We start from the raw sequence: 22,970 nt of genomic DNA, 5'->3' as shown, positions 1-22,970 counted from the left end.
GAACTCCCTCCGTTGAGGAAAGATGAAGAACTTTTGAAAAGAAAGAGAAACTAGAAGATAGAAGCACAGACTAGAGAATGGAAATTCCCTTTCCTCCTCCCAGAAGAGAGCTTGCAGTGGGACTGTCCTCTCAGCCTGATGGCAGCTCCTGGTGCCCTCACTGGGAGTTACTGGGACCAGCGTGGCTGCAACCCAGTCTCATTCTGGCACGGAGGTCCACTGGCAGCATGGAGGAAGAGGAGCCCAGCAATGAATAGTGATGAAGCTAGAAGAGGTCTACATCACACAGGAGCAGCTGGGAAGGATAATTTGCCATCTGTGCTAAGTGGTTTCACCCCAGTGCTGTCGGTCACACCAGAATGCAGAATCGCAGAGACCTCATATTTATTGTGGGGAGGGGAGGAAAAGCAGGGGGAGAAACCATCTGTGGGAGAGAAAATGGTCAGCACGTGTCCTTGGAGAGTCACATCCAGAGGGGTCTGAGCTCGAAAGCACCTGGCATATATCTGGCACCTGTGACACTGCAACAGAGATGCTGAAAGCAGCTGCACGAAGCACATGGCTCAGGCTGTGAGGGGACAGCAGGTAGAGGCTGATGGTGTCAGGGATTTGGGAAGGAGCAGGAGTGCTGGCTGTGCTTTGCTCCCAGAGCTAGAGGGTGGGGGTTCTCCGGGCAGGGCCCTCTAGTGCCCTGCCTTCTCCTGCTGCTTTGTGGTGCGGGTCATTGCTGTAGGAAGGAGGAGAGGAAGGATTCAGGGGCTGGGAGGTAAGGGTAAGGAGTGGGCAGATTGCTGAAAGGTGTGTTGTAGCTGGAAAGGAAAAGGGTGCATGAAGCCAGCTCCTGTGTCCCACCACAAAGTGGTTCAGGCTTCTGCTGTGCTAGGTGCTGTCTGAGGTCTGGATGAGGCTGGATGAGGTCTCGGGGAATGGACTCCAGTTCATGTTCATCCGTCACTGCCGTTTGTACAGGCTTTCTTGAGTACTCACTGGATAATTGCTTTCAGTTCAGTTAATTCAAACACGGAGAATAAAGTAGAATCTGCTTTCAGAGTCCCTTGTATGTCTTTGTGATGCGATGCTCTGTAAAGTTGCCTGTAAATTCATGTGGGAAGCCCTAATGGTCTTTAATTTTTAGGCCCAGCATTCAGGGCCTCCCTTCATTAACCTCCCAGCCTGGATGATCGGTGAGCAGAGGACCTTACAGACAGAAGTTAACGCACTATGAAGCATCGGGGGCAGGATCTTTGACAGGGCACACCACCTTTTTCTCCCAGCAGTCTGACAGCACTGCAGCCCTGTAACAAACCAGAGAAGGAACTGAGAAGCGTCGATAGGCTTCTTCTCTCCCAGACTGTTAATTCAAACCTGGCTCTAGGCCATTAGTGTTTTCACACTATTACCTTCTAATGGCTTCTTGCTGCTGGCTCAGCTCTGACTTGGTAAGTCACAGCTGTGTGCATTGTCAGCTCTAGCCTCCCAGTTAGCCTCTTGCTGGGAACCTCAGTCAAGATTATGACTTGTGTCCGTGCTACGGAAATAGCCCGCGTGCGGCAGCTGCTCTCCAAAGCTGCTCCTTCCAGCACTCACCCAACAGGTGTCATCAGCCGCTTCCCTGCCGCCGTGGATGGCATCAGCTGCTCCAACAGAAGGTGTGCTTGTAGCCCGCACCCCCTCGCTGAGTTCTCTGGGTCACACAGGCTGCTGATGAACCTGTGACAGATTTTGGTAACCGTGCTCCATCTTTTAGCTCGGATGCTGGAAACTTGCAGTACAGAGGCTTGCAATACGTTGGCAGTAGTCAGAGCTGCAGTTTTATCTCCGCATTTCACATCCTGCTGGGTGGGAAGAAGCACCTTGAAGACTTCACTGCGATGTGATGAACGTGGCCAACAGTTGTCGGGTCAGATACAGGAGTGTTGCTGACAGAGATGTCATGAGAAAGCTGCATTTCCAAGTTTTTAATCTAGTTCAAACATGTACGAATGCAGGGAAATCCCATGGCCTCTTAGACCAGAGGTCAAACTATTATTTTTTTTTTTAGCCTTAGGACCAATGGTTCCATGAGGAGGTCACATCAAGGAGCTAAGTAGGGCAGTAGGATGCAGCCAGGACCAGCTACGTGAGAATGGATAAGCATCAGTGTTACGGCAACATACAGTGGGCTTCAGGCCTATCTGTAGGACAGGTGGGTAAGGACTCAGCCCTTCTGTCTCCTTCCTATGCTTATTCTGAGGATAAAACAGGAGGTTTCAATGTGCAGGCCCAGCTAACTAGCATGAAATTCATTTAAAATTCAAAAACTAAATTGGAAAAAAATAGGCCCTAAGAGTTCCATGGAAAATCAATTACTCAGCATGTGAAGGTGATGCCGAGAACATAGCCCCACAAAAATGGCAAAATTCCATGCAATTTTTATCTATTCTTCCTGCAAGTTCCCTCCCAAGCCTATTGATATTTTAAGAGATGGATGAGTTTCTTTCTCTAGTTTTAGATATGCTTATTAGAGCTGGAGGGTGGAGACACCAAGAAAGAAAAGCCCAGTAAAAACACAATGTAAATAAGGTGATATTACTGTGTGAATTACTCATTATATTTTGTTTAGAGCCATTGTTGGCTGGAATGGCTCTGAGATTGAATTGTGCTGCAGAGCCCTAGCTGATTTTACCCACACTCATTCATGGTCGGGGACTGAATTGGAGCTGGCGAGGAGGAAAGTGTGGATGGAGGAGGGGAGCCAGTTGGGGAGGTGGGGATCTGCAAATAATTTCTTCCTATGCAGAAACTTTCATCAGACAGATGAAGAAACCACATTAAAAATTACACTTTTGGCTTAATAAAGCCAAACTGACCTGATGCATGCATGTCTAGGTGGCCAGCTTTGGGGAGCGTGAGACCGTCTTGCTGTCCTCAATCATATCTTCTCCCCTGGAATGAGCATTTGTGGTGGAGGAGCTCAACGTGTGTTTGTGACTAGGAAGGGCGAGATGCTGTGCAGCTGTTAATAGCACTGACTCTCCTCTGCTTTCAGTCAATACTGCTCTGAGATGGGTTTGAACCTGTGACCGAGGAGCAAACAGCTCATCAATCTCCCCTGTCCGCACCTCCATCCCCTGATGTCCTGGTGGAGCTGCAGTGAGGGGCAAAAGGCTAAGGGCATCCCCACAGCATCCCCACCGACGTCTCGCTTTCCTCAGAGCATGCTGCCAGCTCTCTTGGCTTTGCACATTTGGGAGATGAGGCTTTCACATTGTCCACCCGCTGCTGGCTGGAGGATGCGCAGTGGTGTGAAGGAGAGAGCATTTGGCAAGGTCACTGTAGGGCATGGGGACACTGGGGTACCAGTGACTCCAGGGAGTCTGATAAGGGAGAACGAGGGCATGGTGGGGATGGGAAGAAATAAGGGCTAATGTCAGCCTTTGTGGCCTCTCCCCAAGGAAACACCTTCACAGAGGTGGGGGAAAGAAGGGAATATTTTTTCATAAGGAGGGGCACAAAGGGGCCAAAACATCCTGCTGTAGCTCCTGTGAGGACTTGTGCAGCTGCGTGGTGTCAGTGAGGGTTCACATTGGCTTATCGGGGCCGTCTCACCATGGCCATGTTGCCTACACAAGGTGGCAATCGCTGGCAGGGCATGGTGAGACCTGTGGCTGAGAGGTGGGGAAGGGTAGGTAAGAAGACACAGAGCTGCTTTGTGTTAACATCCGTGTGTCCTCGTTCTGTCATTCTTTGCTACAGGGTTTGGGGTTTTGCCTCCTTGTTCCCCTTTGCACCAAGGCAATATCCCTGGGCATACTCTGCTCTCAGTTCCTCTGCCTGGGTCTTTGGGTTGGCTGCCTGGGGGCACAGTGGGCACAGGACAGGGTGCTGCTAACCCAGGGTAGGGGTTTGCTGTGCGATCTGATATGGCCTGGCCTTGGAAGAGCTGCCACCTGTGAAAGGGGACAGGGAGAGGATTTCCTGCCTCCCCTTTCCTTAAACTATCTCTCATCTGAATACAGTGGGGGAATTAGAAGGGGATTATCTACCAGCAGGAGAGGTGTGATTCATTTCTGCCACTGTCCGCATGTCAGGTTTGATTTTAATTTCAGATAATGTCAAGGCTAGATTAAAGTCCTATCATCTAGGTGGGAAAAAAGACCCATCCTTCCCACCCATCTCACTGAGACACCAGGACGGTCACTCCCAAACCTCTCTTCTCTCCTTCTGCACTCATTTGGGTCTGGGCACACAGCTAAGGCTCCTGCATGGGAACATAGGACATCCCCCCAGCACAGGACTTCCCCCCAGCACAGGACTTCCCCCCAGTACAGGACATCCACCCCAGTGCCAGCAGAGCCCCCTGTCCTCCACGTGTCACCCCCAGGATGCTCGTGTGGTGCCAGGGTGCTTTGTCTAGGGATAGAGAATGGGGCTGGGAGGCACAGTTTATGGAAACTCAGGAAATGAACTTCCAGTGCAGGAGAGTGTGCAAAAAGCAGGGAAAGGTGAGGGGTGGCTGGCCTGACCCGTAAAGAAGCTCAGGTAGAGGTCCCTGTTACGGCTGTCTGTTCCCAGGTCCCCTTTCTGGGATGCCTGCAGAGTACAAAAGGGTTATTGTCTTGGGGAGAGGTTATTCCTGGCTCTGCCAGGAATGGAAAATTAGAAAATGGAAATGAGGGATGTCACTTAGGATGGCACCATCAAAAGAAAGAGGCCTTTAAATTAGATACCTATATCTGTGCTTAACAGCTAATGAGAAGCAGCATGCAGGGAGGATGTTTCACCTCTCTTGGAAGTGGGTGCCTTGGTGGTTAAATATTATTCCTCCCTCGGCCTCTCCCTTGCACGTGCTGGGTCAGAGGCAGCTCTGCTGAGCTCCAAGAGCTGGCTCAGACTCGTGCTCCTGCTGGTTGTGGCTACTGGGGTTTGCAGATCCCTGCTCTGGTTTCCTCTCCTGCTTAAAGTGGTCTACAGAAGCGGAGCTGGTTTGCTGGAATAAAGATGCTGTCGCACGCCTTGAGATTTGTGGATGGGAGGAGTGGAAGCGCCTGGTTATGTCTTCTTCCCTGAGCGAAAGCAGACACAGGTAGTTCCTGCTTCTGCTCATCCAACATTTAAAGCAAAGTGCTTCTGACAAACAAAGGGGAAGATGGACTTTATTAAAAATAAACAAATCTCTTGAGATCTGATCATGCACCGATAACTCCTCCTGGCGTGTACTAGGATTTCATTCTATTTCTTGGTTATTGCAGACAGCGGCGATGAAGAAATGCTGCTCTGATACTGATACAAAAGGCCTGCCGCCGAGCGGCGTGTGTGCAGGTGGATGGGTGATCCTGATGTTTATCGTGGCAATTAATTTGCTGGTGGACTCTTTTCATTACAGCTGGATTGAATCAGTGACAGAGTCAAGCCAAGCAACGAGCTGGGTTTTCCCATTGAAAAATATATATATATTGGAAATATGATTAAAAAATAATTAAAATAAAGGGGCGGACAGCATCCCGAAGGGTGCTCAGCATGTCTCTTCGTCCCCTTGTTCAGTCTCTCCATCCTTCCCAGCTGAAATTCAGCTCTGCTCAGCAGCTGTCCCAGCTGTGCTGCGTGCACCCTCGTGAGCCCCAGCCTGGAGCAGGGCACTGCCTGCGGGAGGTGGCCGGGCTGGCTCTTGGCTTTGCCTCTTGCATCAGTCGGTTCTCCTCTAAATGCCTCAGGACACAACGCAGAGATAACTCTTCCTGCCCCCTTGGAGATGTGGAGTGGCAGAGAGCTGATATCATCACTCCATCATCTGCGTTTAACGAAATTCACTTTTCAGAAATGTAAATCATTTGCCTTTTGGTGATTTTACCACGTCTGCACTGAGTTGTTAACATAGAATACTTTTAAGAAAGATCCATTCTGCTTCACCAGGTATCAGTGCACACCGTGACTTCCTTGTCGTGTTGTGACAACACTGGACAACTTCTGGGGAGCAGCTCTCCTGCCCCAGGTGGTTTGAAGAGCCATGATGCAGAGATGAGTGTTGCGAATCAGCTCAAATTGGTTTCATCCTGCCCAGCTGGTGTGAGATTTGCATACTCCAATTCAGGCTTGCAAAGAAACCTGGACTCCAGCTCAACGTTTTTCTATGTTCACCATGCTCAGCCCTTGTGTACCAGCAAACTCATACCCCTCTGCTCAGCTCTGCGATGCCGGCTGCATCCCCATGGGAGCAGGAGGTCCAGCCAGCCCTGCAGGCAGAGGATGTGGGTTGTTTCTGCTGGAGGTATGGTCCATGTCCCCAAGCTACGAATACATACAAGATTTTAGGGATTACCAGGGTGTGACATGCTGGGGAGACCTAAAGCCTGGGTTGGGAAACAGCTGGGGATGGCCACTTGGATGCCTCACTTTGCTGGAGAGAAGCTGGGCCTGCCTCAGGCTGGCACTGGCTGTGCATCTGGGCATGAGTGGGTCCAGGCTAAAACTCTACAAGGTGTTGGGCATCATATGTGAAAATGTGCACGTCGGCAGAGCCCTAAGCACAGATTCCCTTCATGTCCTGCAACACATGCAGCAAGTGACTGGGCACGGCACCACAGCTGGTGCTGCTGGAGTCTGTTTGGGGCTCCAGAAATCTGGACACATCCCTTCAAACTGAGGTCCTTGGGGATACCCCTGTGAGATGGCACTGATAGGGGCTCAGAAACACCCGGTAATGCGTCAAGAGCTGGTCAAGTGCCTGGGATGCACAGCTTGGGCAAGGAGGAGAGCCATGTGGGAGCTGAGATAGTCCAGTGATGAGCAAAAGCTGCCACGGGACAATGCCATATATCTCATTTTAGTGTTTACAATAAAACCCACGTGTATCATAAATCTGGCAGCTCTCAGGGAGACAAAACTAACCCAAACAAACCCCTGCTTTGTTTGCATTTAAACCCAGCTTTGGTCCTCGAACAAAACCATTCTGTCTCATGGAAACAACGGGGGGAAACTGAGGCACAGAGAAGCCCCCGCCTCCCAGCTTCCATTATCATCAACTTGCACAGCTGCGAGAGCAGCGATACACACAGGAGCACTGGGAAATGTTCCTATTGATCGGAAATGAATAATTATCACCCGCTCCCTGTTCCAGGGCCTCGCGGTGAGCGGAAGAGCGGAAGCACTAAGCGGGATTAATAACTACTTTTCATTACTTTTAATGCAAACTATTGATTTTAAAGTGTTGTAGGGTATGACAGTTTATTACAATAAGACAATAAAACAGACTATATGAAATAATTGAGAATAATCTCTTCCCTTTTCCTGCACGACGCGAGGACATTATGTTCTGTGCATGTGGAGACATTTATGGCAAACTCTATCCAGCAATGGCAGCTTAAGCACTCTATAAAACAGCACTTTGGAGCTGGAGTATTATAAATAATAGGCAATAAAACTGGTAAATGGGGCTTTAATTTGATTCCATTATGTCACCGAATGACAGCAAGGCGGGGGCAGAGCAGCGAGGGGACGCGGCGCCGCGCCGGGTTGGGGAGCGCCGGGTGCGCGGCGGCGGAGCGGGACGCGGCGGTGCCAGCGGGTCAGGTCGTGCCAAACCCCAGCCCAGGCGTGGGCTCAATCCTGGCAGAGTCCACGCAGGGCCCCTCAGCGCTGCCAGCACGGGAGGTGACAGCAGGAACACCTCTGTCACAATATTCAAGGCCCGCAGAGGATGTTCCGGTACCATCGTGCCAGGCACTACCCAAGTGTTTAGGTGCCACCCCAAATCCCCCATGCTGCTGCTTGTCCCCAGCTCCCGGAGATCTCCTTTTCCACGTTTTCTTCCCCAGGCTGGCTGCCAGCCAGCAGCGAAGCCTGGAAGAATCTTCTGTGTACCATCACCGCTTCCCCCCCCGCAGACGTGGGGACACCCCGGGCAGCGGGATGGCGGCCAGGGGACAGCCCCAGACCCCAGGGTGCTGGCGCAGAGCTCCCGGCTCCCTGAGGGTGCTGAGAAGAAGCCGCCGCTGGCTGATGGCCTTGCAGGGCCCAGTGAGATGTGAAATGAGCCGGGTGTCTCAGCCCAGTGGTTCCCACTTCAGAGCTGTTCCTGCTAATTGGGTCCCTCCTTGTCAAGGCTGTGGATTGAATGCACCAGGCAGACCCTGAGCCAAGCGTGAGGGGCTGAGGAAGCCCTGGGGACATCCCGGTGCCACGGTGCATGGTTTCCAGCCCATCACATACCCAGCTCTTGTGCTGTCCGCACACCCTCAGCCCCTGGGTGCTGCCTAAAAACACCTCCAGCAAGAGGGGCTCAAAGGCTTCGGTACAGGAACACACCTAGGCAGGGGCTGAGCTTGTTGCATGGATGTTTCCTCTCCTCTCCCTCAGGTCTTAGCAACCCCAGAAGTGCCAGAAGGCCCTGGGAAAAAGAAGGGGGAGTTCACTCTGCTCCTGTGGGGTAACCCTGTGCCCAGAGCATGAAATGAGGCTGGGCAGGGCCTCCACGGACCTCCACGGCCCAGTGGGATGACATTAAATAGCAGTGTGCTGGCCCAGGTAACGTGAAATTGGAAAGGGCTGGAAGGGAGTGAAGGGCCAGAACATCACAACAGGTGGGGTGGCCACATCTGGCCCCAAATCACCCACACGGGCTGGGCACTGGGGTGCTGGGAGCTGCATTTTGCTGCCCCATGGGGCTTCTTCTCCCCCCTCCGCACCACAAAACAGGATGTCTCCCAGAGCCGTCTGCAGAGGCCCCAGCACCCATCATTATTATTTTCCTTCATTATTGTTGTGAGGATTTTTGCAAAGCGGGGGAAAAGTGGGTCAATGGCACTTCATTTTGTTTTCAGTTCCAAAAACCCAGCTCTTCCCAGATTCTTCTATAGAGAGTCTCAGTGTCTCTGGGGCTTTTCTAGCCTCTTGCCTAAGCATATAATCAGGCAGGACTGTGTTTTAGAGAGGGGATTATGCACACAATAGAGCAGAGGAGCCCCATCGGAGCTATTCCAATCTATTAGGAACTGCACTCTACCCAAAATAAACAACACAAGGAAAAAAACAAACTGCACTAACTTGTGTGCACGTGCTGTGCTGGCAGGGAGGAGGTCTGGGCTCGGGGTTTTAACAAGCTCTTCTTTTCAGTCCCTGCATCAGGATGTCCCTCGCCCGCTGCCTTGAATGCTGAAGAAGTTGCAGGAGTGAGCATCAGCCATGGGAAGAAGTGGCCATGCCCACTGCTGAGTGCCCGCGACCGCTAGCTCAGTACAGAGCTCTGAGCTGGAGGAGATAGACTTTTTCTCAACCAGGAGAGAAAAAGCTGCTGCTAGGACCCATCCTAGGAAAAAGATTGCAGGGAGCGAGGGGATGCTGGAGGTGGGAGAGACCTGTGGAAACAGGAGAGAGGCGCCGCAACCTGCGCTGGGTGCAGAGCGCAGGTCCCCCTGCTGCAGCTCCAGGGGTCTGCAGGAAAGGGGAGCGGGAGCGGGTGGCTGGGAGCAAACAACAGCAAACAACAACCCTGCTCTATTAGACCCAAGCATCCTAATATTACCAGGAGCCATGCATTTGCCTGCTCCATGGGGGTGCTCATGAAAAATAACCATTTGGAGGCATTCAGGCGCTGTGAGAGCTGCTGATGAAAAAACACCCCACGCAGATCTCTTTCTCCAGCTTTCCGTTTTATTTGTTTTCTTCGTGAACCCAAAGAAGAGTTACAGCAGGGATACAGCTTTCTTCACACCCTTTCTTACTTACTCTAGTAAGTCCACCAGGAAATGAAGAGCGGCATGCCCTGACCACACAAGCTCCTGCACACACAGCTGCAGCTTTTAATTTCAATGCGAGGGTAAATTGGCTTCATCTCATCATGGGAAGGCTCATTTTAAGCCCAGAAACAGCTCTCCACACTTTTTCCCTCCTAGGGTGCACCCGGAGGAAAACAAGCAGTCATCTGTAATCACATGGCTAATGAGGGATATTGATTAATGAGGCAGAGGGAGGCAGGGCCAGGCACAGCCCGTACGGGGCAGGAAGGGGCTGAGCACAGCCCCTTAGGGGTGTTTGGTGAGGTGGGAGACTGCAAGGGGAGAGGGCATTCCAGGAGATGCTGCCAGCCCCTGTATTTGAGGAATCAAGCTGAGAAGGCAGTGAGAAGGAGGTGTGAACATTTTTCTGCTTGCCTGGGGAAGAGTTTGGAGATGGGAAGCTGGGCCAGTGCGGACAAAGGGATGTTTCTGCATTTGCTGCCTCTCTCCCCCTGCGTGCTGCCTCCAGGCCACCCGAGCTGAACGCTCACAGCTTGCACTGAAGTGTTGGAGAACTGAAAGGGCCTGAGGCTGTGCTGGCTGGTCCCTGGCATCTTGCATTTCAAATGCCCTCAAAATGATGGATTTGATGCTTCCTCTTTTATTTATCACATTTAAAGCATTTTTGCCAGGGGGGGTAGCTCAAGAGAAGACACAGCTTATTTTCCTGAGGATCCCAGGGGCTGGGCTCTCTCACAGCTGCCTGCAAAGCAAAAGACAGGCGCCCACCAGCAGCCAGGCGTGCAGCAATCTGCCCTCCTGGGGGGCAGAGAGGGGCCAGGGGCAAGGCAGGGAGGAAAGGTCCACCTGGCTCAGGAGCAGGAGGCGGCAGCCAGCAGGGAGTCATTTGCAGAGCTTTCCTCCTGGCCGCTGGGCAGTGATTATCGATGCCACGCAGCTGTAAATGTTCTCTCGGCGGCCGGGACCTGGGAGCGGAGAGTGCGGCTCAGCTGAGTGTGTTATTGGATTAGCAGCTGATTAGAGCTGTTAAGAGTCCACTCTTGAATAATCAACATGGTGCTTTTTGGCTGCTGTGCGGCGGTGGGAGGGGGAAGGAGGCAGAACAGCTAGGCTGGCTGCTGTTGGTTTGTGGCTAAGCCCTGGGCACTGCTGTCAGCAAGCCCTGCTCAGCGGGCAGACGTGGTGCCCACCTTCCCCAGGTCCAGGCTTTGAAAGCTCAGCACTGATGGGATGTGGGGTTGCAGGGGGACCCCTTCTTTCCCTGACATATATTTCAGGCCATAATGTTTCCTACCAGCAGGGTTAGGATCTGAAGCTTCTTATCCCTATGGGAAGACAACCGTGCAGCTTGATGGTGTGCTGATACTTGTGGTGGGCTCGATCCATTGTGAACCCGGGTAAGAATGTACTGCACTGTAGACTGCGTCTGTCTGCTTGTGGTGCTGGAGAAGGGAAGTCAAGTGGAGGAGGTCCGGGTCTCATAGGGAGATGGAGGAGCTGAGTCCCTCTACTGGGCTAACACAACGGGTGGAGGTGGTGTGGGCACCTTGGGGTCCCACAGCTTGCAAAAGGGGACTCCCTGGGCAGGGTGAAAAGGGCAGGGGCACTCTTCTGGTGAAGAGTTCTTCTAAGCGCCAGTGAGATCAAAGCTCCCTTAGCAGGGGCTTACAGTGTTGTGCTTTAGTGTATTCCTATAGAGACCAGGCAAGGCAGAGGCTGAAGGGTGAATCTGAGCTAGCAAGGCTAGGCTGGGAATGCTTTAAATGAAGAAGGCACAGCATTCTCTGTCCTTTGCTTCTCCTCCAGACTGACACCCAGCAGCATGTGGGTGAAGAACAGATAAAAAGCAGTGTGCCTCCTGGCCCTCCTCTTTCTCTTTCCCCTCATTATAAATTTTTAAGGTTGTTTTGGCCTGTTATTCAGCCACAACTTCGCCTGGAGAAGTTTCCTACAGCCACCTTGCGGCAGGAGCCGTCCTGCTCTCCTTTGATGTGTCGGTCTGCTCCCCGGAGCTGAGTCTTCCTGGTGCTCCCTGGTCTGGAGAGCTCAATTCACCACCAGCTTCACACACCCTGCTTTTCCCCTCAGTCACAGTGCTCTTGTTCCCACTAAAATCAATGGCATGGCAACTGTGTGAGCGAGGGGAGAATTTGATATTACAAGGAATAACAAATCACAGGCATATCAAGTGTGCCCTGATATCCAAGGGCACTGAGCGGCAAGGACCAAGGAGATCCCTTGCTCGCTCTCTCTCCCTCTGCCTGTCTCTGAGGATCAGCATTCTCCTTCCAGAGACCTGTAGGGGTCACAGTTGGATTGTACAACAGGCTGTGAGCACGTCCTTGGGAAAGGAAACCATTTCTGCTGAAGTATCAACCAGAAAGCCAGCAGGAGGCCCAGTGCCCTCTGCCCACAGGCCACTGCCTCAAACCCCTCTCAGAAGCGGGCTCCAACCCATCCTCTGCCTCTTTCTGCCACTAAGGCCCAGATGTCTCCCATGGGATGTATTTCTTAGCTTCAACATAGTGAAACCAAATGTGTTCCAGGCTGGAAAGAGCCACTCTCAAGTCCATGCACAGGAGGGTGCGAGGAACCAAGACTTTATTGGGACATTTCTATAATGGAGAGCGAAGAGGAGAGGTGATGCTTTAGATAACATGATTTATACCTGCACAGTGCTATCGAGGGAAGGGAGAGGGACCTAATTAGTAACTTAGTAACTTGGAACCTAATTAAAGAGGCTCAAGTGAAGACTTCTGTCTGTGTCCAGGTTTCTTGTTCGTGTGAGTATTGGTGGACCATCAAGGTTGGTGCGAAGGGGCTTTGCTTCCCGTTTGTCTAACCTGATCTTACTTAAAACCAGGTAGTACAAACCTCAAAAATCAAAATCCAGGTGGTGGAATTTGAAGAACTTCAGGATATGGGCAGACGTCCACTGAAGTGAAATGGATGTGGCAGCTCTTGAAACCCTGACCTGGTTTCCTCTGGGATCATTGCTCGTCTCTGCAGTTCCCTCATGGGGCTGTGCACATCCATCTTAGCTTCCAGATTCAGAGCCTCCCGTAACAGAGAAGTCACGGGACATGTGCAAGACCAGGCAGCAGTGTGCTAGAGGTATGGCCTGTGCCTGGACAGACTCCTAATCCCCACGTGAAAGCAGATGACTCAGCAGGGTTTTTCTGCCATGATTGCACCAGTCTGGTCTTTCTTCCTTCCACTGGGTAGCAGAAAGTCTTCTTCAGGTGAGCCTGACCCAGTCTCCATCATAAGGAGCAGCCCAGAAACAGCATCACTTGTCTTCATTCTCCAAGGTCCTTGTGGACACACACCCACAAGAACTCTCCAGTCACTGTCAGAGATCCCTTCCCATGCCTGCACTGCACCACAAATTAGGAGCTGGCCATGACGCTCACAAGGATGGACCCGTTCCACTGTGTGATAATTAAATTGCCTGTAATTATGTTCTTGACAAGTGAAATACAGGCAGTAAATGATCCTAACATTCTTTGCTCCCTCCCTCTTCCCAAGACTCCCCCAGCTGCCCCTCCCCTCTAAATGCTGAATTATTTTACAGTTGATAGTTCCTTAGATTTGCCGACCTTTAAAAGCTGAACACTACATGCCTGTTGAATTTTAATCAATTTATTTTTTTCAACTGGAAATGTCAGACTTCTGTACGGAATTACTTGGTGCCGGCTGATGTGACAAAGACTCAAAGTTCAGCATCTGAAGCCGCGGAGGAGCAGAGAGTTGCGTGCATTAGCACAGATAATTTGCAGGATGTGAAAATGAGAGCAGGAGTGAGGGAGCATATATTTTTCATTAGCTTTGGTTTAGAGGGTTCGGGGACCTGCATTTATTTCATCCAGTGAACTCTGGCCTCATTAAATCCAGACCGTGGTTGGTAATGACTGGAAGTAAGAAGCTGTGGAGGCCACTAAAGGGCAGAAGGCAAAGTGAGTTCTTTGCTGGAGCACGGAGAGAACCTCGGTGTATGCGGTGACAGGGGGGGAGCACCAGCCTCTGCTGTGTCTGCTCCATGGTACCGAGCACAAGAAGGTGCCAGTTGCCCCAGCCATCCACCACCCTGCACTGGTGCAGTTCATTAAGGCACGTTATACCACCTGCTTCACGCTGCTCCAGAAGACCTGAAGAGCCCAGCAAAACTTCCACTTGCAGTGTAGCTTTCCCAGCCCAAGTGAGAGGTTGATTAAACTTCTCAGTAGCATTGAGCTTGGCCGGCATTGCCCAGAAGGATTAAGCATTCCCCAACTGGAGCAAAGCCCATCCAGAAAGATGGGAAGAGGTTTACTTGCAAATACAGACCTGCAGACTGATTCCTCCTGGGCCGTGAGCACACACCAGTGAGGAACCCTGCTGTCCTTACAGGGATTTGCTGGCCTTCACTGTGACTTTGGCATTGTATTTGTGAACAGTGGCTACAGCCAGGGCAATGCTGGGAGCTGCCCTGCCTCCTTTCTGAGCAGGAATTTCTCTGTGGTCAGTGGCTAGGTAGCTCCACGTTAGTCCTGTCCTGCATCACCTTCTTCCCTACTCTGAGTCGTTTGAAGCAAAAGTTATCATCTTCTGTTTTTCTTGTATCAGCGGCCTCTGGTGTTTCCCTGTAGCGCTGTAGTCTGTTCTAATCCTGGGCCGTGACAGCCTACAAACAAGTTTCTGTCCTATTAAAATTTAATTCCTTCTTTGGAATAGAGACTTCTCATCGCACAGAACCAGATGGATAAATGTTTGCTAAGGTGACAAGGATTGAGTATATTTAATCTTCTTCCTTCTCTTTAAAAAACTGTGCCCAGTGTCGCCTCTTGGCACAGGTACCTTAAAATCAATAATGAACCTTGCAAGTGGATCTGTGATAAAATATGGTCTATCCTTCTCCATTGAACTGTAATAAGCATCTTTTTCAAAACCGTGCATGCGCCTACATGCAGCAAGAATAATGTGGTGGCTGCGTAGGTTCAAGGAAAGTTCCAGTGCTTTGGTCTTCCTGGAGACTTAGTAAGTTGAGGTACACCTCAAATCCAAGTATTTTTCTAGGGTTACAGACTGCATTTAGTAAGAGATGTAACTTCTGAAAACTTGTCAATGGAAAGGGCAATGCTTTGTGTGTTCTGGTCCTACATCCTCTCTAAAGCTTTGCAGCTGTCCAAGGCCATGGTCAAGGATCCTTTGGTCTGAGACAACACCGCAGACCTTTTGTTATGCTCTCATTTTCCTGAAGTGGGTTCTAATTGGAAAATACTCAAGGATTGACATCAATTCTTTCTGGGGCAAATAAGCCAGGTTAGATGAGTTCCCAACTGGGAGAAGCCTAACGGGCAGGGAGATGCAAAACTGAGTCATGGTGCTGAGATGCATGGGGCTGCCACCAGGAGAGTACAGACTCCCTGATTTACACCAGCCTTGCTCTGAAGGAGGCTGAGGCAAAGGCTTGTATCTGTGTTTTCCATGTCTTAGGTGGCTGTGCTAATTACCATTATATTGACTCATCTGAGGGAGCATGTTTCTTGGGCTCTTCAGCCATTGAAATTTTGAAATTTCATTTTTGCTCTGAGGAAGATGGAAAATTCCTTTGGAATTCTAAGTTTTGCAAGCAAGGGAATCATGGAATCGTTCCTACTGTGTAGCTACTTTTTTTTTTTTTTTTTTTTTTTTAGTTTGCAGGTCCTTCTCCAACTCTCCCATTTGAGAAGTCCTTAGAGAAAACTGAGTGTATGGAAAGCAGCCCAGGCTTACTAACTCTTCATCAGTATTCCCTTTAAAGAAGGCAAATGTTATTATCCCCTTTGCCAAAAGGGAGTGTGAACACATCTGCTCCTCCACCCACCCTCTTGGCACCCCCTCCCAATGCAAACTCCCACAGCTCACCCTCTGTCACAGCTCGACAGCCCATTACAAATGGCAGTGTTTAAGCAAGGTCTTGCTCTTCGTTTATAGCCCTCTCAGTCACTCCGATGGGTTCCTTCCCTGGCCTTTCGCAGCCTCTGTTTGCTGCAGGTTAAGAAAATGTCAAGCTCATTTGGAAGTTCATTGCCCCTCCTCGCTTTGCTGCAGCCATTAGTGGTCCTCTCCTGGCTGCAGGAGGCTGACATTTACATCGCAGGCTAGGGTGGGAATAATTGCAGTTAAGTCGGACTTTGTTAATCACCAGTTATGTCCACCTTCAGAAATCAGCTCAGGTGGCCCGAGCTTATTTTCTTCATTTCCCCTCTCTCACACTCTCATCTCCCTGTCTATCCCTGCCTGATCCTCTGCCCTCCCACCCCATCTCCGCTTATTTATTGACTGTGGTGGTAAAGTGTCACCCAATTAAAGACAGAAAAGAAGAAGAAGAAGAAGAATTTTGGAGACAAGGTCGGATTTGTGTGAATTTACTTCTCTTTGTACATGATCATCCCTTCCAACTCTTCCCATCCCTTTTGAACCCACTGGGGAAAAGCCAAAGGCAGAGCTAGCGATGAAGAGGGTTGGAGTATGCAATCAGTCCTGCTCGTGCTGGAGATCCTTGGGCACTCTGGTCTTCGGGGGTGAGGTAACTTCAGGAAAGAAAGCAGGTGCTGCCCGTTGCATTTTTCCTAATCCAAACACAGCATTGAGCCAGAAAAGGGAGCTGGCATTTCCTGCTACTGGTGAGTCTCATGCACGCGGTGCTGTTTGACAAAGGGATGGATTAGGTGACCTCTGCAAGTCCTGTTCATCCCCAATTTTCTGTGATGCTGCAAGGGTGACATTTAAGGATGAGATCAAGTCTGGAAACAGTGGCTTCTGTGAGGCTCTACTAATCACAAGCTTCATTCAGATTTGAAAATGAGTTTTGACCAGGGCTATTGATTTCCCTTCTTGCTTTGCTTTTTCGATGTGTATGCATATGTGTGTGTTTGCAATTTTAACCTGAAAGACTGGAAGGCACCACTCCCCCCCTCTTCCTGACTTCTGTGCACCCCCCCTTTGAAGCCCCAGTAAGGGACTTCATTAAAAAAAAGCAGACTGCAGCAGTCAGGAAGTGAACGGGAGGAGAAGTAAGAAGAACTGATGAGGACAGCAAGTGTTTGAAAGCTGAAGAAGAAGGGGAGGAGCTGTGCCAGATGTTGCCAGCTGTTGCTCGGTGCGTGGGTGTCACACCAGCCCACCCCAACGAGAAGAACAAGCCCACAAATCAAGGCATTGTGCTATGGCCTTGCTGCTGTCCTTCCCTATTTTAGCTGACACCTCGCCCCAACCCTCTTTTTGTCCTGCTCTCGTAGTCTTTGTTCAGCAACATCACTCCTGGGTGCTCTGCTCTGTGCTCTGGCCCTCACAGTGGTGTCTGATCGCTGTCAGCCAGCTGTTAACAAATGGGAAAGGGGAGTGGGGGAAACTGATCTTTATTCATATGACTGAAGTCCTCTAAACACATGAAATCAATCCAGCCTGTGTGTTTTGCGTATATATATAGAAAAAAAATCTGCTCATTTCATAGTCTCCCTTTTCCCTTCTTAAAATTTGCTCGTTTTCCTGGAGTGACACTTTGCTCTGTCATCAGAAAGGGAGTGCTGACGTGTAATCCTCCTCCTCTATGTCACATTGCTCCCTGCGTACATTTGTCTTCTGCTGGCACCCAGAAGGTTTTCTCTGAGGTGTCAGGATTTTCTGAAGCTCCCCTAGGCAGAAGCAACTTGACCACAACTCAATGGGCAAATCATGCCAAAAATCACATCAGTCCCTTCCGTGCCTTCCTTTCCTTTCTCTCCCATTTGAACAAAGAATTTTAGTGATGGCGTAAAAAGGAATCATTTGTATAGCCAGAAATAAAAAGTCGGTTGTTCATCTAACCCTAGATCTACTCCTTATTTAAATTCATTATGCCATCTTTATTCCTCTGATCACCTACTATTTCTCCCCAGGACCTTCACCTTATTCTGTGTCTAACACTTATGCCTTTTGAGAGTGGACTAGTGAAATGCAACGTAGGAGACTGATGTCTGGAGTACAGTCACTTCATTTTGTGCAGAAGATGATCTTTTCTCTTTTTATCTCTGCTGGTTCCTCCATGACCCCTCTGCCCCAATCTCTATTCCCACTCCTTCTCCCAAAAGTCAGGAGAAGAAAATGAAAGCTCCTCTGTCCCTGCAGCTAGAAAGGTGTGCCCCTCTGACCGCAAGCTCTCCTGCAACCTTTCCACCGCATGTAAATTTTTATAGCATATCAATAAAAGGATCTTGAGGCCAAATGGAAATCGAGCAGCTGCCTGAACTGCTTCAGGGCAAGGAAACCAAAGAGTTTTATTATTATTATTATTATTATATTAAACATTCATATGAATGACCCAATCAATTTCAAGCCTCTTTGTTCTGTAACCCTTCCCAGGAATCCTGGTGCTCCAGCCATGGGACCAGCAGCTCTGCCCTGGGTGCTGCAAGCACCGCTCCTCACCCTTGGGTCCCTCCTCTCCCCCTGGGGTTGTCATTTTGGGGAAAGACCAGGGAAAGGAGCAAGTGGCTCACCAGAGGGCTTCTCTTCAGCCCACGCAAAGCAGACTGAGCCCATCTGAGTGCTGCTGTGTCTAATATTGGCTTTGCATAATGTGATTAATTGATGGCTTTTCAGAGTGTGTAACTAGCACTGGACTGGAGTTCGGTGCATTTCCATTTCGAAGACTCTAGCTGGAGACCCTCAGCTTCATTGTAGTGATCAATATTCTGACCAGAGCAAGGATGAGCCAGCTGCACACCTCTTGCAAAGCCACATGGGCCATGCCTCATCTTTATTCTCCTTCTTAGTTCCTTGACCGTTCACCCCTCCAGCAGCAATCAGCCTCTCTGGCCCTGTCATTATCCTTGCTGTAATGATGAAATAATAGCTTGCTGCTTCGAGCTTGCCATCAGGATTGTCCTGAGTGCAGATGGCCTGCGATGCCATCCAGGCAAGGGACCTTGCCAGGGGATGTATGTGCTGGCTGCAAGAGCATCTGCAGTTTCAGTGGTCCAGCTCAGAAGTCCTTCCTCAACGGGGTTTCTGCACAGACTTCGGGGGCAGAGCTGCAAGCAGGCTGGGCTTCGGATGCCATGTGTATCTGCAAGGGTGCAGACCCATTCCTTCCCTCATTACCTCATTGAAAAACATCACCCTGAATGTGTTTAGTGAGTTCTTTTGATGGGGTGTCCGATTCTCGTAGGGAACCAGTCTCGTTTTGGTCTCAAGCATGGTCTCTTGCCCGAGGAAAAACTACTTTTCCTCTCTGTGTATCTCTTCACCTCTTTTACTATTATATTTTATTATTATTATTATTATATTTTTATTATATTTCATTTTTATATTTTTATTTTTACATATTATATATATATAATTTTATATTATTTTATTATTATTTTTGGCTGCCTTGACATCGCTGACTGCAAACTTCATAACACTAAGGTTACACAGCACTTGGCATGAAGAGACGCCATGGTCCTACCTGAGCAGCGTGAGTGCCTGGATGGAGGAGCCGGAGGAGCTGGAGGAGCCGGGTGTTGCAGAGCATCACACACTGCCCTCCGTGCTGAGTGAAGCCTTTCTTCAGAGTTCAGCATCTGGAGGGACTTCGTTTCCACCTGTTTCCAAGCTCCTAAGAGCTAGCATCCATTGCAAAATTCAGACCAACTTCGCTGCCCATCCGCCTCTTGTTTATTTGTTATTTTAATCTTCCTCCCTGGTCTACAGTGTGAAGAGAAAGGGCTGATTGACAGCTTAACTGTTTCAAATCAATAGAAAGAGCACTCGGAGATTAAAGCAATTTAAACAAGGTGTTTATGTGGTTTGGAGCTAAAACTGCACTTGAAGGAAACAAGCAGAGGAGACGAAGGAAGTGGGTCAGCCAGGAGACACATGGAAGCTGTCTGGGCAGAGGTAAGATTACAACAATAGGCTGGGATGGCTTTTTCATCAGCAAGAGATCGCTGCTTTCCATAAAGGAGGCCTAATCTCAAAATTGCTTTAGCCTCCGACTGATTGTTCCATCAATTTAAACACGCTGGCCCTGCCCCTCTTCCTACCCCCACGCTCTCTAATCTCTGGTGCCTCTCTCTCTCTCATTTTCCCTCATCCCCACTTGTTGAAATGGGGCTGTAGAGACAAACCCCCTCCCAGTGAACACCTAAAAGAGGTCCCCTGGCTACGTTTGGTTTGCTGGGCTGGAGAATAGAGGCGAAGCCCCAGCAGCACTGCGGCTGGAGCCTGGAGCTGATGAAGTACCTCAGGGGCAACTCTGAAGCGTTCACAAAGATCCCATTACATTTTTAATCAATGCAAAGGCCCTGTCCCCTTGCTAAATTACTTGATCTCCTCCCTTTCCCAGGCTTTTAGGTAATTGCTGTAGATGAGCACTACTTCATATCAAGGATAGCTGAGCCAGGGCTATTGATCAATCCAAACGTGCTGTTGGCATGGTTTAGAAGAGCTTTACTAACCTACCCCAGGGGCAGATCAGGTTTTTGAGTCAAATCAGGCGAGTTTCATGTTCTTTCTATTTTACATAGCCCTAATGAGGTGGTAATTCAACCCCTCCTTCCCTAGACGCCCACTGTACTATGGCAATAATTTGCCCTGGGACTTGCCAATTGTTCTCCAGTGACCGCAGAAGACATTGAGACAATTGTTTTATGCCAAGTGCTTGAGCTCTGGCCAGCTGAAGTTAGAGGGGGGGGCAGTGTGCCACCCAGGAGGGGGCAGCTCTCCCCGTGCCAGCTGAGCATCTGACCCCACTGGGAAGCAATCCTGAAGAAGAGGCACGGACAAACCGCACCAGAGGTGGAGTCCGAGAGAGAGCAGGTGCATGGGGAAGCAGGTGCATGGGACTGGAAGATGTGGTTTGTCTGTTTCAATAATTACCATATTAAAATTTCCTATAAATATGCAGTGTAGGTCAACAAAGACCCCCGGCCTCCAGTCCAAACACGAAGGTTGTCAGCAGCTAAGGGATGTCCTTTAGGGGCCACCACAGAAGGTAAGGAGCCCTCAGACCATCTATATGACAACCAGACCCTGCCATAGAGTCATTGCTGATTTCAATCAGTCTCAGGGAGGCAATGTCAGGTCCCAGTTCTTCAGCAAGGAGCTGAGAGCAGAGTGGGTGGTAAATTACTGTTTACTCTCCATGTCACCAGAAACATGCAGCGGGATCCTGCCTCTCCGGCTTTACAAGAAGAGCATCAAGTGGAAACACCTGCTCCTTTGGTGGGGGAACCGAGTGTGTTTCGAAGGCCATCCGCAGCGTCGATGTACCCTATTTCTAAGTGTTTATTATTTTCTTGGTGATAAGTGTCCAGCTGACATAGTAATTCACGTGGTGCCTCAAGAGCTGTCACAGCTCCGTGCAATTAGAGTGTGCTGCACAAAGGCACGCTCCATCTTCCTCGGCGACGTGGTGCTTGCAGGGATGCTGAGTGCCGCTGGGTTCATCAGCTTAATGTCAAGCCTTTCAGCTCTCCTGCCTGGTGCACTGGGAGCTGCTCACCCCAGCCCACAGCTGGTACCGCTCCTGGGCTCCCCAGGGAGCAGGTGTGGGGCCGTGTAGCTCAGATCCCAGGTCACTGGACGTGGGTGCAAGAATTCAGGTTTGTCCTGCCACAGAGAGATCAGCTTTACTCTTTTGTGAGTCCAGCTGCTGATCTCCACGACAGGGATCATCATAATTACTTGCCTTAGCATTGTTTGTATTTTTTTTTTTTAATGAAACTCCTGCCTGGTGTTTGACCCATATCTTTGGAAACGGACAGCTTGCTCTGGGGAAGGCCTGGTGGCCTGTGTGTGGAGGGGCAGGGCTTTGGGTGATGGTTAATTATAAGGAGCTTTGTTTAACAGCGAGGCTAGAGACCTGAGTGAGGTGTCGGCTGCCACGCAGAGCCCAGAGAAACCCAGGCACTGTCAGGGATTCACGAGTTGTGAACAGCCTTAGCACGGCCTGTCTCCGGTGGATGGTGTCCAGCTGAAGCTGTGCCAGCTGGGGCTGGGCTCCTGCCATCAGGTCCTGTCCTGCAGCCCCTGCGAGCTGCACGGATGGGGTTCGGCTGGGGGCCCCGGGGTGCACACGTACAGCTCATGGGATCAGCCTGACAAGGGGACTGTGACTGCAGATCTGCTCATCCGCAGTGGCAGGCACGGAGAGCTGGGAGGAAGTGCTATCCAAATCCACCTAGGAGAGCACGAGATATGCTCCAGAAAAGCTGGCTTTGACCCGACACCTTGCTTTTCATTTCCTGGCAGGTGTCAGCCAGGGCTGCTCAGGGGAGCTTTGCAGGGAGGCAGTGAACATTTGGGATTAATTCGGTATCAGGAAAAGCTTCTGCACAACCACCAGCCTCCCGTGGGCTACTCTCTCTGCAACGGGCTGGGAAGCTTGCTGGAAACGGGGTGAGAAAATCGTGAGATTTGAGGCTTTCATTCCTCCCCTCTCCTCTGTGCATGCTGGGTCCGTGCCATCCCTCCCTGCCCACCCCGGAGCTGGTGCACATGCATCACCTGCCAGCTGACAGACTCAGCAGTGACAGATTATCTAAGCTGGAGTAAGGCCATTTGGACCCCGGGAAACTGGTGAGGCTTGCAGAAGAGTGCAACGGCCGGCAGCAGGAGAGCGGAGCGGAGAGCTGAGCTTTCCTCTTGTGGCCCGAGAGGAGCCAGAAGCAGGAAGGGGCTGTGTTACTCCAGGTCCTCAGCTGGCTCCTCCTGCCACTCTTTTGGGCAGCTCGTAGGCTAAACTCTCACCTAAGCCCAGAAAATGCTCTCCAGCAAATGTCCAATCCCAAGCATCCACCTGTGTGCATAAGCAGTGGGGTGGCACTGCAAGTTGTCAGCCCTGCAGGGGAGGAAAAAACTCACGGCGCTCCATTGTGGTACCGTGAGCCCCTTTCCCCACATCCAGCATGCCAAAAGGCTGTTGTGTGGAGAAGGGGAAGCTGTAGGGAGATGCAAGTTGGATGTGATGTGACCGAGAGCCATGAGAGCAGAGCAAGGTCAGCTGTCACCTCCTCGTGCAGTATCAGCGGGTGCGTTTGCATTGCCAGCCAATGCTCGGTGCCAGTCTGCACCAGCTGAGCACTTGAGCCATGAGTTTTGTGTGCTGGTGGCATACAAAATGCTCCGCGTTTCACTGTCTTTAGCTTGTAGAAAGAAAAAGGATTGTACTGGAGCTATAGGAAGGATGTCTTAATCAAACATGCTGGATAAATACTGTGCCTTATTTATTAGGCTTTAATTCTCCACCAAATTAGAACCTGACTAAAACAT

General features: G+C 50.4%; 1 long non-coding RNA gene across 2 annotated transcripts; it reads left to right on the top strand.

The window, feature by feature from the left end:
• Nucleotides 1-9,120: 9,120 nt before the first annotated feature.
• On the top strand, nucleotides 9,121-22,114 carry LOC308180593. Of its 2 annotated transcripts, none has more exons than XR_013941048.1 (3): nucleotides 9,121-10,105; nucleotides 11,014-11,110; nucleotides 19,125-22,114. It is a non-coding gene; the product is annotated as an uncharacterized lncRNA (long non-coding RNA). The 2 variants fall into 2 exon arrangements; XR_013941049.1 differs by lacking the exon at nucleotides 19,125-22,114 and adding an exon at nucleotides 12,577-14,431 and having other exon boundaries at nucleotides 9,139-10,105.
• Nucleotides 22,115-22,970: the final 856 nt, after the last annotated feature.

Source organism: Anser brachyrhynchus (assembly GCF_964034855.1).
Source record: "Anser brachyrhynchus genome assembly, chromosome: 19".
NCBI lineage: Eukaryota > Metazoa > Chordata > Aves > Anseriformes > Anatidae > Anser > Anser brachyrhynchus.
The sequence above is the reverse complement of the archived record's forward strand: the minus strand, read 5'-3'. Positions and strand labels throughout refer to the sequence as shown.